At 42.4% G+C, this 16638-nt stretch overlaps 1 long non-coding RNA gene across 1 annotated transcript in view; it reads left to right on the top strand.

The window, feature by feature from the left end:
- Window positions 1–12743: 12743 nt before the first annotated feature.
- The window catches only part of LOC139050529 (uncharacterized), a 28354-nt gene continuing 24459 nt past the window's right edge, over window positions 12744–16638 (top strand). Inside the window, exon 1 of the long non-coding RNA XR_011508936.1 lies at window positions 12744–12806. This is a non-coding gene — a long non-coding RNA (uncharacterized lncRNA). The remainder of the gene's footprint in view (window positions 12807–16638) is intronic.

Here is a 16638-nt window from a genome sequence, read left to right as displayed (position 1 = left end):
GCATTGAAAAGTGCGCATTGAAAATTTCGCCTGCTGTGTTTGGTTTCCTTGTGCACATATGATCGTCTGTCTTCGAAGCAAACGTTCTGTTCAGATTTGTCAATCAATATTCGGTAACACTATTTTCATAATCATTTTTGCTTGATCTCTCTTAGGTACGACCTCTTATTTATGATATCCTACTGGAATTCATGCAAAATCTTTCTTGCTAGAAAATAAAAAAAACATTGCACACCCCTAACCTTTGACGAAAGTTGAGCGCGAGTCATAGGTCAGCAAGACCAAGAAAAATAATCATCAAGGGTTCATTCACGTGGCGGATGAGGTTATTAACATCACACTCGAAAGAACGATGTACGTAAAAACTACACTGATGTGAATTTCTGCGCGATGAGAACGCTCCAGCCTGAACAGCCTCTTCGCCTTTTCTTACTTTGATTGTGTTACTACGTTACAAAGAACAGACCGATTAATATATCTCATACGAGCCATATAAGCCGGCATAAAATATTTACCGAAAGCAGAAATCGTACACACTTGAGTGTCTGCTGTTCACAAGACGAAGCGAGGAAATGAAAAGCCTTATTAAGAGCTTAATTTTAGTTGCCGGCTTTGCAGGTAAGTTTCGCTTGGGTGTCCATTCTCTAATGCCATGATGTTCATGATTCCTGGTTCAGCTACAGAGGTGGTTATCACGTATGTCCCGTGTATTGTCAGCGATGTGCTTTCCCTATGCTTTGTTTTTCCTGAGCTTGTTAGATTTAAGTGTTTGGTATTGATACTACATATGGCACCAAATGAGCTTAGTCGCCTGTAATACCGTCGATTTTGCATTAAACATTTGACTTTCTACAGATGTACCTTTTTGGTGCAGCACCTATCTAGGAACAACCAAGTGGTAGTCTTTTGTACGACATGATAACGTGCTACCGGGTGTTACATTCTTATAAAGCAGTGTGTAAACAAGGCAAAGAACGGAAAAAAGGGATACAATGAAAATAAGTTGTCTTTGTCACTCAATATTTTCATATTTTCTCGCGTTTCACGCTGTTTATTTAGGTAGTCTTTCTTAGCCTTGTCGTTTTCTTTCCCTTTTAGTATCTAGTGTATGCATGCAACGTACAGTTCACTGATACGTATATTTTGGTCATCTAGCCAAGAAAAAACATAATTATCTCAAAATGTCAAACGTAGCTGTTGAAGCGAGGTTGCTGGCCTTGGACGCTATCAGGGGTCTTAGATGGCACACATGTTTTTGGTACATAGACGACATTGTGGTCTACAGATCTCGAATCGTATCTCGCTCAATTTGAGAAAGTTCTTCCATGTCCTACATCAGCTGGACTGCAACTAAACGTGAAGAAAATGTCATTTTGGTGACAGTAACTTTAGGATTTTATGCCACCTTGTCTGCAAAGAGGGAATTCTGTCAGATCCTGCCAAACTTCCAGCCGTTGCTGAGCGACCCAAGCCAACCAGTCTAAATGAACTACGTGGCTTGATTTGTTTGTCTTCATATTTTCGATATTTAACGCGTAATTAAGTCTCCATCATCGCCCACTTGACAGAGCTTCTTATTGGCACCCCTGAGCTCTCGGCTTTGACTTCTGAGTAGAACGACTCATTTACAAGGTTCAGCCGGCTCCTCGCGTCCCCTTCCTACTGCGTCACTTTGACCTCAATCCGCCTACTGAGATTCACACGCATGCTAGTGGTGTTGGGCTTGGCACCATTCTCGTCCAAGACAAAAACGGGTTTACATTGTCACTTATACCAGCCGTACCGTTATAAAGCCAGAATCAATCTAAAAAATAAAGTTTGGCATTTGTTTCAGCAATCGGCAGATTTCGTACTTACGTTTATGGACGCAAGTTTCACTATGTGATTTTCCACCAAGGCCTATCCTTGTCATCATCCTTGAGATACCCCCCTTGCCACCTCGTTCGTTGGGCTTTACGCCTTTCAGAGTACGACATAATCGTCATTTATCGCTCTGCTTGCAAACATTCACATGCTGACGCCCTATTCCGTTCTTCGTTGATCCCTCACGTTGTTTGATCGCTAACTTCCACCAGTAATTTGTCAGCTGTCCCCTTGAAAGATATGGCAGCCAAGGAACGTGAACATCCCTGGAAATCTTCACTGCTCGACTTTCTCACTTACTGTATCACCGCTGCCCTGAGTCTACCTCACGCGCCGTTCCTAATGAAGCACAACACTCGCCATCCTTCTCACTTACCATACATCTTCGCCAATGACTTCACCATACGTGAAAACCTGTTGCATCGACAGAATTACCTCACCGACGGCAGTAGATGCCTTCTGCTTATTCACTGTCGTTTGCGCTTAGAGATCTGCGCAGCTTTCCACGATGTCTCCCAATGCAGCCTCACCGGTGTCTTCAAAACATTCTGCCATCTTCGTCTTCGGTGTTACTGGCGAGGCAGGTACCGATTCATTCGCCAGTACGCCCGTTCTTGTGCTGCATGTGAAGGCCGCAAAACTCGTCCTCGTAGTTCCGTGGGTACCTTGCCATCTACTGCGCCTTGCTCAACCAATACCATTTTTTGACGTCAACTGCATCTGGCATGCTGCGTCATCTCTGTTATTATTTGCGTTGGCTAAGCAAAATGTACTGGGGGTACAAGTTTTCTGGAATCGTTATACCGACTGAAACTTGATACGCTTTGTAGGGAAGGGTATCCCAATGTTTGGTGATTGTGGGCAGGTGAGAAGCAACGTACCCCGTACCATATTTTAGATGACAGCTTTGTGGTAGCTGATTGTGTCGTACTTGTTTCTGACGGCTGTGCCTAATAGTATTCTTTATTTTATTTTAAGGGCGCATGTTAAATCAGGCTTTATCCCTTATTCGTCCGTGGCGTAGGCGCGTGCGCTACTGTACGGATAAACACCTAATAGTAGGAATAACTGTAAGAAAAATTGCGTGCTTGCTGTTAGTAGCAGGTTCGTTTGCCTTAGGCTTCAAAGCCTGATTTGTTTCATTGCAATATAGATAAGAATAAGTTAGGCCAACTTTGTGCGAAATCAATTTGCAATAATGAATATAAGAATCAAATTTTTATAGTCACACCATCTGTTTTATTCTTGCTGCCGCTAAATAGATTTATCCTGTATAGGCCAATGGGCACCTTTACAGAAGCATTATTCATGAAACTGCCATACTTGTGCCAGGGTGATGTGAAGCAGTTATATTTGTAACTTGCGGAGCCCAGTTTAGAGCATTTAGAACTAGCCCCACTTCCGCCATTGTGGCCTCTGAACAGTATTGTCGAATCTTATTGCATAGGTTGTACTAAATCATAAATAGGCTTATACAATGAAATGCGTGCGTTTCCTTTTTTTGAGAAAAAGGCTGTGCTACTTTAAATATAGTTATGTGGTGGTTTACGTTCAGACGGTGATTACCTGCTCTTTTTTATGTCACACAGCTACTTATGTCTTCTCTTCGACAGAAGAGTGCCAGCAGGTAATTACCACACCTTTTCACTTGTACAGATGATAAATATCTATACTTCCCCGTAAAGAAATACTTGTGAAGGCATAGTGCTAAGAGTGAGACTGAGTGCGTAAGAGAAACACGGAGCGATGTCTAACGTTGCATTCAACTGGACCTATGAAGTACAAATACTTTCATTATGAGCACCAGATAGCGCTGATGCAAAAATAGTCACGATTACCTAGATACTTCCAAGACAGGCACCTTGTTATAACACAGTGCATATATATTCACTTAAGTATGCTTGGCGCTGTGGCTCTGATTCTTGTTCTAATCCACAGACTGCAATAGCAAGTACGTCAAGATAAATTTGCGCACTGTACATTTTATACCTTTGCTGTTTTTTATAAAGAAAGATTTCTTGAGGCTTTCCAAGTCGTTGGCTTTATATAGATTATTGAAATGTTTTTTGTACTGGCAAACATTTGCCGCTCCACGACTGGTTGCCTGCAGTATTGGATGTCGCGGAGAGCCAACGCTTGTTCAGGGGAAGTCGCCATCCGGTAGTTTTGTTTAACTTACCTATTGCTAATACTCTACGCAAGGTAGCGGCAGCCGATCAGCAGTGCAGTCTGTTAGCTATGTTAAAGTTATGTCTCTATTGTCCATTTAATTTCTTAACAAAAATTTGATCACCGCTTTTAACAACGGCAAAATAAAGGTTTTCCTATGAAATAATGTGAGTGAGCAGGTTGGCATCATCGGCTGGAACGTGCGCGGATTTAAACTAAATAAAATGATATTTGCCTTGCAAAGAACGTATTACTCGTGGATTTATCGACGTTAGTAACATCATGGGAATAATTTGCCACAGTGCAACAGATATGTAACCAATATAGTATTGAGAAGCAACGTAACTTTATTATCTGGCTGTAATAGCAAATGTGCCACTCTTGACTGCTCTACGCTAATACACGATTCCACATGAAATAATGAAAACAACTCCCTTCCTCATTACAGAAAGGTTACCCTACTTCATGTAAAAATGGCACGGGCAGGCCTCTTCAAAATGGAACACCTTGCGTGGTAAGAAAAGCTTAATTTTCCAGGATAATTTCAATGCATGGTGTTTCATAGTCGTGGGGAAGAAAAATCTTGAATACAGAGAACAGTAACTAGTCCTATATGATTTTCTAGTAAATTTTGTGACATAGAAGCAATTTTGCTGGCGAAGTATTTTATTCATTTATTTGCAAACACTGTGGTCCTATTGTTGCCTAAGTAGGAGGGCAAACGGGAAACAATTAACAAAGCAGTACAGATGACAGAATGACCCGATGCATAAAAGCATGACCTCAATTCCAGCAGGGCAACATGCTCCATAGATCCCCCTGTAGTGGGACCTATGTTTATGTCATATAGCAGGCGCATGCAGAAAGCGCCAGTGATTTCATTGCAAACCGTTGTTGTATGTAGCTTGCAGTGCAAAGTAAAATGAGAAAGAACGGGAGTTTAACCGGAGGAGAACATTCTGGTTTGCTAACCTCAAGCTGGGGAAAAGGTAACGGTAAAAGGAAACACGGAGAAATAGTGGGTACGTACAGTAATGGTGAGAAATCAAAACAGAGTAGGTTGGATATGCATGGGAGGAAAACACTCTCTATATTAGGCCACTCGAGTGCGAAAACTTGAATAGTGCTTGAGTGGCCTAATAGAGATAGTGTATTCCTCCCATTCTGCACCCTTTGCAATGCGACTTCCCTATCAGGGTGCTGTTCCGTTCACTACTAACTTTTGGGGATGATTCTGGCCTTGTCGACCGTCATCGAGGTTGTTCCGTGACATGCATAGGCATCCCCTGTTGTCGCTGTTGCTGCCGCGCCACCTTTCTCTCTCTTTCCCTTTGTGCAGTGAGGTTGAGGTGTCCTCTACTGACAGAGAGTTACCGCGCTGCACTTGGCCCCACTTTTCACCCCTAAAACAAGAATCTCTCTCTCTTGAATAGTGCATTTACCGACTTTTCTTTGGACGATTGTGAAGGCCGGCATTTGATGATTGGGGGCTCTGAACTAGGCTGGTCCTGAAGACAGGTTTTTCGGATTGCGAACGTTTGTGTGTGTGTGCTGTAACGAGAACGCCGGCGTCGAATGTGCTGGACACCGTTCTCATTTGCAGCAATGGTCAGAAGCACCACTCTGTTCTCTTTCGACGATGTTGGAAAGTGACGCGAAGTCACAGTCCGAAAAGTACTGTTGTGCGGGGTGTGAATAGATCCGATGGAAGACGAAGTAGAAAGGATGAGTGTAGTCGATGGAGTAGTGCGTACTGGAATCTTGATGCGATCTACTATTATGGTGTCGCATCATTCACAAGTCTTCCAAGTTTTACTGCTGTTCATGTAATATTATATATTGAAAAGCTTTGTAAGCCCTGGGGCTTACAAAAGCACACACGTCGTTATTTACCAGTTCAACTTAGTCATCTGTAGTATCACATTCCTGAAAACAAGTTAACCTAGAAATTTAGCAAGCCGGTAGATGTGGGGAAATTCAGTAGCCGTAGCGTTTCAAAGTAAAGGATACACCCTGATAACGCGTAGGAGGTCAATGTTCATTTGAAGATATTTTGCCTACACTAATTATTTGCTTTACACCAAACAATAAAAGTGTTCATGTCATGCCAATTTGCGACTGTCCGCCTCAGAGGGGGTGTGACAGCGTTCATACACTAAATATATGCGCGTATTCGTGAATTGTAATTCATCTTGTTGTGACCCAGCTGAAGAAGGCCCTTACCAAAGGACAAGATATCCGAGAACGGTCCGATAACGAGTATATTCTCTCTATTTCACGACTATATTCACACTGTATCAGTTTGAGTACAGAACTTGTTTTTGTGATTTGTGTAAAATTTAGGCAAGCTTTACAATACAAATCGAACTGCGAGACAATCAAACCGCCTGAGTACTCGACTTGGGGACCATTCGGCTCCTTTTTCTAACTGCTTCCCACGACCATTTTTCTGAAGGCATTACCATGATTTACGGGTTCTCCGACATGTCGTTTTTCATCTGTAGTGAAGAAAGAGCACTTTTTGTTTATTGCGTACAGCCAATAAATAAATTCGACGTGTTGATGGAGCCGAGATTCAACTCTTTCTACGAAGTATTAATGATGCCTCTTTAACATGATGCCTCTTTAACATAACATGATAGTAATGCGACACTATACGTGCGAACTTGTCGTCCTTCTTGTTTTGAGCTTTGTTTTATGTGGTCTATTACGTGCGCAAGCTTGACATAGACTGCGCGAAAAAAACTTGTAATACATGTTATACTGACAAAGCAAGGTATGGGACGAGGTTTCCTGTCACTCATTCCTGATGTCTACATTAATCGAAATATTGATTACCGGATCTACTATGATTACCAATTAGGGAGCTTCTTCGCATCAGCCTACCAAACGTCTCTAATGAAGGCTGTTTCATTGTTTCCGCTTACGTATGCTCGTACTCGATCTGCTACACCAGCATTTCCGAGCCTTTCATTTCGAGCAGTCACTATCAGTATAGGCGTAGAGCCCCAGCTCGAATAAATTACGCTTTCTGTCATGCAGAACACTGAGTGGCAGTGTCCGGTGAATAGGTGAATAGTGTCCGGTGTCCGGCGAAAAAGCTGCGAAACTACTACGCTTCAGGTTTGTGCCTTTGCGCAGCCCTTGTTGGAGTGAAGATTGACACACTTGGATGTGCTGGATGCACTCATCGGAGAGACGGCGGGAGCTTCGTCAAAACACGTAAAGCGAAAATAGGTATAGAAAAACTGATATTCAACCACATAGTGTACCCAACAATTCACTGACCGACACATAGTTCTTTACTTTTACATGTCAAAATGTACATGCTGATATATGCAACGATTATGTTGCAACTGCTGTAAAGTGCGCTGACTTGCCTTTCACTGTGATTGCTGATCGCAGAACACCTCAGGCTCCTATGGATGTTTACTGCCTCCTAAACGTTATATACTAAACACTGCCGTAGCCCACATTACTGGAGACCCTATGCATACGATACTGCCTAGGATGATGCTCGGACGACGGCACGAGCACACATTTTTGAAGTGAAGGTGCAGATCGGGAAAATATGATTTTGTTAGACGCTGCACAACTGACTTTTCGTAAACGAATGCAATCGTGTGACTTTGATGTGCCCATAGCTTTCTCATGTTCATCGTCTGTCATTTGGTTTTATGTTGCCATTAGTTTTGCAAATCTCAGCATGCCCAAGCACACATGGTGATTGACGGCCTTTCTGGTAGCCCACAGAAGTTCCGTGAACGTTGCATTAACACAGACGTGTTAGTAAGAACTCCTTGTTGGTCTTATTACTGCCTCCAAATGCACATGTTGACTGTTAACAAGGCGAAACAATGATAGGGCCAAAGCCGTAGTATGTGCCAAAGGTGGAGTTAGGCTCCACGTGACGTGAGAAAGATTAATTTCGAACACACCGAAAGTGTTTTACTTGCGGCGCTTGTTTAGCGAGGCGCGCACAGAACGTCGCAATTAGAGCCGCTGCCTCTAATCCGTTTCGAACGCAGCAAGCCACCCTACGAAAGATTAAATTGCGAGACAAACAAGCATAATGCGAATCCCAGACACTGTTGAAATCGATGTAAGCGCTGCTTTCTGTGCTGTTTGCTTTGATTGACGATAATTCGTGGTGATGTTCACAGAGAATAATTATTTCTGCAGCGTTTAGTGCTCTACGAGAGTGCTGAGTTAGGTAAATGTTACCTTGCGTGCACAGCAGCTGTGTCTGTGCAGTGCACTGACCACACAGCAAGATGTGCTTTCTTGAAGCCTTAGCATTGTTAGCACACGAGAATTTTAGCAATGTAAATATTCACTGAGGCCTAGTTGGTTAATTATCACAGCGAAAACAGCGCTTCAAGACCTGACACAAAGGATGTACCAAACAGATATTTCGCTGACTAACAAGTGCATGTTCATTATCTTGCTCAGCCTTTGATACATAGCAGTAAGGAAGTACGAAAACGACCATGAAAAGCAAACGCACAATGGACGAGGAGAAAAGAAGGAGAAAAAAAAACATATTGCGCCTAGCGCACTCCTGTTACAATGCAGTATGAAGAAGATACTGCATTGTAACTTGAAAAAATACAGCAATTTTTAAAAAGCTATTTTGTTACAACAATTTTCAAAAATTCGCAAGTTTGAAAAAATAGAAGCACAGAGTTTACAAATTCAAAGCTCTGTATAAAAACAGATATCGCGGTTCTGTAAAAGGCGTCCATTAGATCATTCAATCATTCAAAGCGGACAAATTCGATTTGTCATTTTACATCTTACGTGGATTTGTTTTGGTCGTTTACAAGGGTTCTGCAGAAGCGGTATTTCCACATTACTAAATTGTTTGATAGTCATGTGTAACATATCAAGTTTGTCCGCTTTACATGTACTATTAGATGCAATTATCGGAATTTTATTACCACTTCTCGTTGTTGAGTTAGAGTGGCAAACTTGATAGTTTCGTTGTTTGAAAATGATTTTTGACAATTTTTAATAAAAAGATGACGACCAAACTCGAAAATTGGAAACCAACAGTCACTACATTTTCAGTTTTTCTTTTAAATGCAACAAACTGCATCAAATTTGATGCAGCGGTTGCTGAAAAAACGAATTCTCCTTTTGCATGTATTTAGGTAGGACCAGCCAAGCTAAAACTTCCTCTTAAGCGGTTATTGTTGAAAAGCCTCGAAAATGTCCCTGGGTGTCTTTGCACACCTTCACTTTGCTACAACGTAGACATACATGCACACTACCGATAATGCAAGCCAAGATTTCCAATAAATGCTAGTTGTTTTTTATTGTTGTTCTTTCCGAACCTATCACTGATCCATCAGCCTGATGGGCTAATATATTGTTTTCCACATGTAAACGGTATCGAATACACTACCTGCTGCACACAGTCAACAGAATGTTTTTCGTGCTTGGTCATACACGTTCGTTCCGTGACCGTGTCGGAACTGACCTTAGCGCATAGGAAACTTATGCGGCACAGAAAAAACACGCTAATGCCCGCAGCCTCAACTTTCATTTTAAGATTGTTTGATACCTGGTTCAGGCAAGGTAGTACAACTACTTTTCTTTGACAGTCGTCTATTGTTGCTTTCTTTCTTTTGCTGGCGTCCTTGCGTTTCCTTAGTAAGCATCTTGACACATAAGTTACCACGTGTCCAGGATACCCCGCTGACACAAGGCGACAGACTTACCCACAGAAGCTGCCCGGTACCTTGTGAGCGCAGGATGTACTGATATCATACCAAAAACAATTAAGTACAGGCCTTCTTTTTACCAGTTTACTGCGCGCCGATGTAAACTGAAGCAGTGGGTTGTGGCCTCTAGGCTCGTATCACCAGCAGACATGCCTTTGGTCAAAGAAATTTCAAGTCAATGAACCTTATTCCTTAATTTTCCAGTGTTTTATGGGCTAAAACAAACGTCTCGAGCTCTCAGAAATAAGAGCAAGAGCCACCTGCACACTGAGTTGTATTCAACACGTTTATATGTTCCAGGATTTGAAAATGACTGCACTAGCTCGCTTTAATGATTAGAAAGCCAGTTTGTCTCTCACAGTGTTTTTTAGAGCTAAGACCCACAAAGGTGGTTGTCCGTTTCTACTTATATTGTGGGAGAAGGGCTGCTGGTAGTGTGTGGTTTTCAGCTTTCTACTACCAAAGCTCAAAGTTCTTACTGGTGACGACCCTTCTCTAAACAACGACTTGGATCACGTCATAACGTCCCTTAAGGATCGCCTTAACGAAGACCTTAGAGTCTTTTCTGTCGACCTAAACAATTTATTCTATTCCCTCCCGCACAAAAAAACTAATGTTCTGCATCGAAGATGCGATCAACATACACGGAACAGCCCGCTTTCAGAATGGAATAAGTATGACATCAGGTGGCTTTCTTCAGCTGGTAAAATGTCACCTCTAATCGACCTTCGTTCCTTGGGACGACAAGATTTTCAATCATGTAAATGGGACCGGCATATAGTCCTGCATAGTGCCATTTTTAATATAACTGCACCCGGCTTACTATTACAGAATGTTCCTGTCCTATCTGAGTTTTTCATCTGGTGTCAAGACCTTTCGCAACGTAGATGTTATTTGGTGCTCTTAGGTTGTAGACATGTCGACTACAATCCAAATGTACAGATGACTCTCGCTATTTATTGTACGTGCTTGAGGCCCTTATCCTTAGCCCATGAAATCCTTGAAAAAGATTCAATCTGATTTCTATACTTTGAGCTTCTTTTTAGACAAAGGCATGTCTGCTGGTGAAACGAGCTAAAAGGCCACAAGCTAGGGCTCCCCTTTACATCGGCGCACACTAAACTGTCACAATGAAGTATTGAGTCGTATTGTTTTCGCAATGCTACAGGTAAACCCTGCACACACTAGGAACTGGACAGTTTCTGTAAGGAAGTTGATTGTCGTTTGTCAGCAGGATATCCTGGGCACTCACTAATTTCTGTAGCAGCATGTGCACTAAGAAGGTATACCGATGAATCTTTCAAATTTTTCGCCGAGAGCAAAAGCATCTTCCCACATTTCCACGTCATCCATACCGACATGCACCAAGGGATTGTAAGAATGATTTCTTTTATCGTTCTTGCAAAGTGCATCACTGACACTCTGGTCCCCGGATATAAAATTTCGTAAATGGCCAGTGGCGACGTTCCTCTTGGAGTTAGAAACAAAGCGCAACATAACAAACTGACAAATCTCGTTATATTTGGTATAACGCCAATTTCAGTATCCACTCACCATTCCCTCAACAGCACACGAGGTGTGTTTTCAGAACAGGACCTGCTAGAATTGAAAGAGGCAGAGCTCCTAGATGGCTGGAACGAACAACATGTCACGAAGGTGCAATGAATTATATTCGTTGAGAGGATAAGGATATTCCCACAAAACAAAGGATCCTCAGCTTTTGTACAAGCACATTCCACATCGAAACAGGCTACATGAAAATCAATGCCAGGCCATACATACAAAATTCACGACGATGTTTTAAGTGCCAAAGATTCGGTCACGGCTCGCAGACTTACCGAGGCCGTACACCCTGTGCAAAGTGCACATTACTGCATGACCACTCCGACGACAACTGCAACGACCCACTCCACTGTGCAAACTATGATGATGAACACACTGCTTATTCTTGCTTCTATCCTTCATGGAAAAGGAAAAAGAAATCATAACCTTTTTAAGAAAGCATTTTGTTCAAACAATCTCACAAGTGCCTTTCTATTGCACCGGGACCTGCATTTTGCGAAGGACATGGTCACAGCGGTTGTCGGCGGCCGTTAGGACCACCCAGAGAGGACGGGTGACATCGCCACTCGATCCCATCGAATGATCAGCTAGAATGTCGCTAATGCTATCAGCAGGTCTGTTGAAATTCTTCCAAAATTGCCCGTTAACTGACTGCGTATGTATTTTGCAGAGCGTAGAGTATTCTCCAAAAAGAGCATTTGCTGGCCTCTGCAAGGGAGGAGAGTGTGACTACCCAAGTTCTTTGGGTAAGTTATTGCAATTGCGTTATTACTTTTAATTGTTGTCTGATTGAAAGATGGATACATTAAACTAACACAGACATTTCTATCTTACGATGCACCTAAATAACATATACTCCAGCGTGAATGTAGACAAGCGGAAGGGCCCAAAATCTACAACAAAATTTTGCGCGGATTCCTAGTGCGGTTCACATTTTAGTAAAGGCTGTGAGAAGTAAAGCGTGTTGCGAGAAAATTGTGAAAGTAGCAAAAAATATGGATGCCTGTACTGCCTATTCAACGTATGGCAAAGATGGGGCGAAAAGAATTGAAGGGTGGGAAGAAAACGTTAGCGGAATGTTGCACAAACAGAGAGCATGTGTTTGTTCCTCCTTTCGGCTAAAAACACCTATATTCCCGCACGTTAGTGGTTAGAGCTACATTCACGCAATAAATTTGAAACTGGCCTGAACTGCTATCCTCATTAAACGCAACACTGCAGAGCTATATTGATTAGTAGCGTTGCAATTTATATAGTAGGTTTGATTAAGGTGAATCCGCTTTCACATCATGCACTAGGCTTTTTCTTAATGGGAATGTGGTGTGATGTAGTGGTTCTCATTGATGCCGCCTTATACAGAAAGGTAGTTATGATTAGTGTTTATATTTGAAAGAAATTGAACGCCTTGACTATTTTATTGCAGAAGAAGAAATACAAGCACACCCAGAAATGTACCACGAGTGCCCGGATAAACATAACTATGGCGTAAGTTTATTAAGTTTATAGGTCGTTGTTAGCAAAGGCGTTTCAGTTGGTGTTTCGTTCAACCACAGTATAATCACTGTAACCTTTCACATGAGTGCTTTGCCGATAACGTGCCAGTTTTGGAATTAACGAACACCTACTTAATTACAGACATTATTTAGTTTAACTCATGAAGTGAAAAATATTTAATTTTAAACATGGCAATTTGCTCACCGCACACACTGAAAAGGGACCCAAAATACGTTTTTATATTATGTATCACGTTTTATATCGTGTTACGGACCGTCTTCGAAGCGTTCTAGCTCAAGATGTTTTTTTTTTCAAATTGGTGTAAATAATATTCAAGATGGAACTATTTCAGTGCCGCAAACCCATGATTTCAGGAGGGGAGTGTAACAGCCAAAAAGCGCGCTCCCTGCGCTTACCCATCTAGCGTCAACACGCGATATTCCTCCCTGCGTTCTCCCGTACGGGAGCTCGAGCACTGCGAGACTCGTACTTCATGGGCCCGTCTTCTTGTATTTTCATTTTTTGTTCCCTCACTTTTTTTCTGCTACGCGGCGCGCTTCCAATGACGGTCGCACGCGCGAGTAGTTGCGTTTGTATACTTTCGCGGAGCACTCGATTTTGCGCTCTGAGCACGAGAACACCTCCACTAGTCGTTTAGGCCAGTGCTACAAAACCGCTGAGGTGGACGCAATCGGATCACAGAGCATGATCGCATGCTGGAACACGGTAGAAAATCACATAGTTTCTGCATGAGCGCGCGCGACTGTACGACATGGGAACAAGCAAACGAAATAGAAGGAAATATCTTTGGCTAGAGTGTGAAGTAAAACAAAAACAGCAGACATTTGGTTTCTGCGTTTTATTATTTCTCTAAGCTTTAATTCGTTTCCTGAAGCTACAGAATACACAAGTAACAGATGTAGCCTTGAATAATTCTCGGAGTGCCACTTGTCAGTATGAGCAACGTCACACCATAGACGTGTACGTAGGCACACTTACTGATATACGTCATCCCCCCCCCTCCCCTCTATGACCGCGGCGCCCGCGAGCAGAACGGCAAACGGAGTGTAGTTTGAAACTTCAGGTCTTTCCGTGGCGCGTAGCGATGTAATCCTTAGAAGACGCGATCGCGAGCGCGTAGTGTATGCAATACGCTTGCCAGACATGGTGAAACATGGTGAGGGGCATTATAATACTGCTCATGTTCATCACTTCATTATAATCCTTCATGAATATTAAGAAATTCATATTAACCAACATTTTAAATCTCATGGTTACGAAAGAAATAATTGCAGTCAACTTAATTTAACCTGTAATAATGGCTGCGGGGCTTTGGCGTTTCACCGATGCTGAAAACGTCATCGCGTAATGCTGGTGTATGGGGCATTTGTTGCATAGTTAAAAACCGCACACTTATCCGCAACGCTGAAAAATCTTAGTTTTTTTGCCAAATAGACCGAAGAGAACGAAAACCTTGGCTAAGCTTTGCTGGTGTCTTTTCTATATATTTAAAGCAATTGAATAAATTTCCGGCAAAATTAGTAGTTCTTATTGTGTGATGTCATTATTGCTAGTAATTGTTATTTCTGCGAGAAGGCGCGCTAGAAAAACCAAGTTTCTTTCTCGTTATCTTTTGTAAAAGATATATTTATAAGTTTAAAGATATTGGACGTCTACTAAGAACCCCGATTATGGGACCTCCTTACGTAGAAATTACGGGTCTCTATAGGTACACATCTATTATGACGATTAATATGGTTAATTTTAAATACAGAAGCCCGAATGCAGAGAGCAATAATTAAATGTGCGTGAAACCAGACGGACCGGACAGGCCGCCATTGGAATCTGAACCTGGCAACGTTTAACGTTAGAACGCTATCTAGTGAGGCGAGTCTAGCAGTGTTATTGGAGGAATTAGAGGGTAGTAAATGGGATATAATAGGGCTCAGTGAGGTTAGGAGGACAAAAGAAGCATATACAGTGCTAAAAAGCGGGCATATACTGTGTTACCGGGGCTTAGCGGAGAGACGAGAACTAGGAGTCGGATTCCTGATTAATAAGGAAATAGCTGGTAACATACAGGAATTCTATAGCATTAACGAGAGGGTGGCAGGTCTTGTTGTGAAACTTAATAAGAGGTACAAATTGAAGGTGGTACAAGCCTATGCCCCTACATGCGGTCATGATGACCAGGAAGTCGAAAGCTTTTATGAAAACGTAGAATCGGCGATGGGTAAAGTCAAAACAAAATACACTATACTGATGGGCGACTTCAATGCCAGGGTAGGCAGGAAGCAGGCTGGAGACAAGTCAGTGGGGGAATATGGCATAGGCTCTAGGAATAGTAGAGGAGAATTATTAGTAGAGTTTGCAGAGCAGAATATTATGCGGATAATGAATACCTTTTTCCGCAAGCGGGTTAGTCGAAAGTGGACGTGGAAGAGCCCGAATGGTGAGACTAGAAATGAAATCGACTTCATACTCTGCGCGAACCCTGGCATGATACAAGATGTAGAAGTGCTCGGCAAGGTACGCTGCAGTGACCATAGGACGGTAAGAACTCGAATTAGCCTAGGCTTGAGGAGGGAACGGAAGAAACTGGTACGCAAGAAGCCAATCAATGAGTTAGCGGTAAGGGGGAAACTAGAGGAATTCCGGATCAAGCTACAGAACAGGTATTCGGCTTTAACTCAGGAAGAGGACCTTAGTGTTGAAGCAATGAACGACAATCTCATGGCCATCATTAAGAAGTGCGCAATAGAAGTCGGTGGTAACGCCGTTAGACAGGAAACCAGTAAGCTATCGCAGGAGACGAAACATCTGATCAAGAAACGCCAATGTATGAAAGCCTCTAACCCTATAGCTAGAATAGAACTGGCAGAACTTTCTAAGTCAATCAACAAGCGTAAGACAGCGGACATCAGGAACTATAATATGGATAGAATTGAACAGGCTCTCAGGAACGGAGGAAGCCTAAAAACACTGAAGAGGAAACTAGGAATAGGCAAGAATCAGATGTGTGCGTTAAGAGACAAAGCCGGCAATATCGTTACTAATATGGATGAGATAGTTCAAGTGGCTGAGGAGTTCTATAGATATTTATACAGTACCAGCGGCACCCACGACGATAGTGGAAGAGAGAATAGCCTAGAGGAATTCGAAATCCCACAGGTAACGCCAGAAGAAGTAAAGAAAGCCTTAGGAGCTATGCAAAGGGCCAAGGCAGCTGGGGAGGATAAGGTAACAGCAGATTTGTTGAAGGATGGTGGTCAGATTGTTCTAGAGAAACTGGCCACCCTGTATACGCAATGCCTCATAACCTCGAGCGTACCGGAATCTTGGAAGAACGCTAACATGATCCAAATCCATAAGAAAGGGGACGCCAAAGACTTGAAAAATTATAGACCGATCAGCTTACTGTCCGTTGCCTACAAAGTATTTACTAAGGTAATCGCAAATAGAATCAGGAATACCTTACACTTCTGTCAACCAAAGGACCAGGCAGGATTCCGTAAAGGCTACTCAACAATAGACCATATTTACACTATCAATCAAGTGATAGAGAAATGTGCAGAATATAACCAACCCTTATATATAGCTTTCATTGATTACGAGAAAGCGTTTGATTCAGTCGAAACCTCAGCAGTCATGGAGGCATTACGGAATCAGGGTGTAGATGAGCCATATGTAAAAATACTGGAAGATATCTATAGCGGCTCCACAGCCACCGTAGTCCTCCACAAAGAAAGCAACAAAATCCCTATAAAGAAATGCGTCAGACAGGGAGATACAATATCTCCAATGCTATTCACAGCATTTTTAC

The sequence above is a fragment of the Dermacentor albipictus genome, chromosome 10 (assembly GCF_038994185.2).
Source record: "Dermacentor albipictus isolate Rhodes 1998 colony chromosome 10, USDA_Dalb.pri_finalv2, whole genome shotgun sequence".
Taxonomy (NCBI): domain Eukaryota; kingdom Metazoa; phylum Arthropoda; class Arachnida; order Ixodida; family Ixodidae; genus Dermacentor; species Dermacentor albipictus.
The sequence above is the reverse complement of the archived record's forward strand: the minus strand, read 5'-3'. Positions and strand labels throughout refer to the sequence as shown.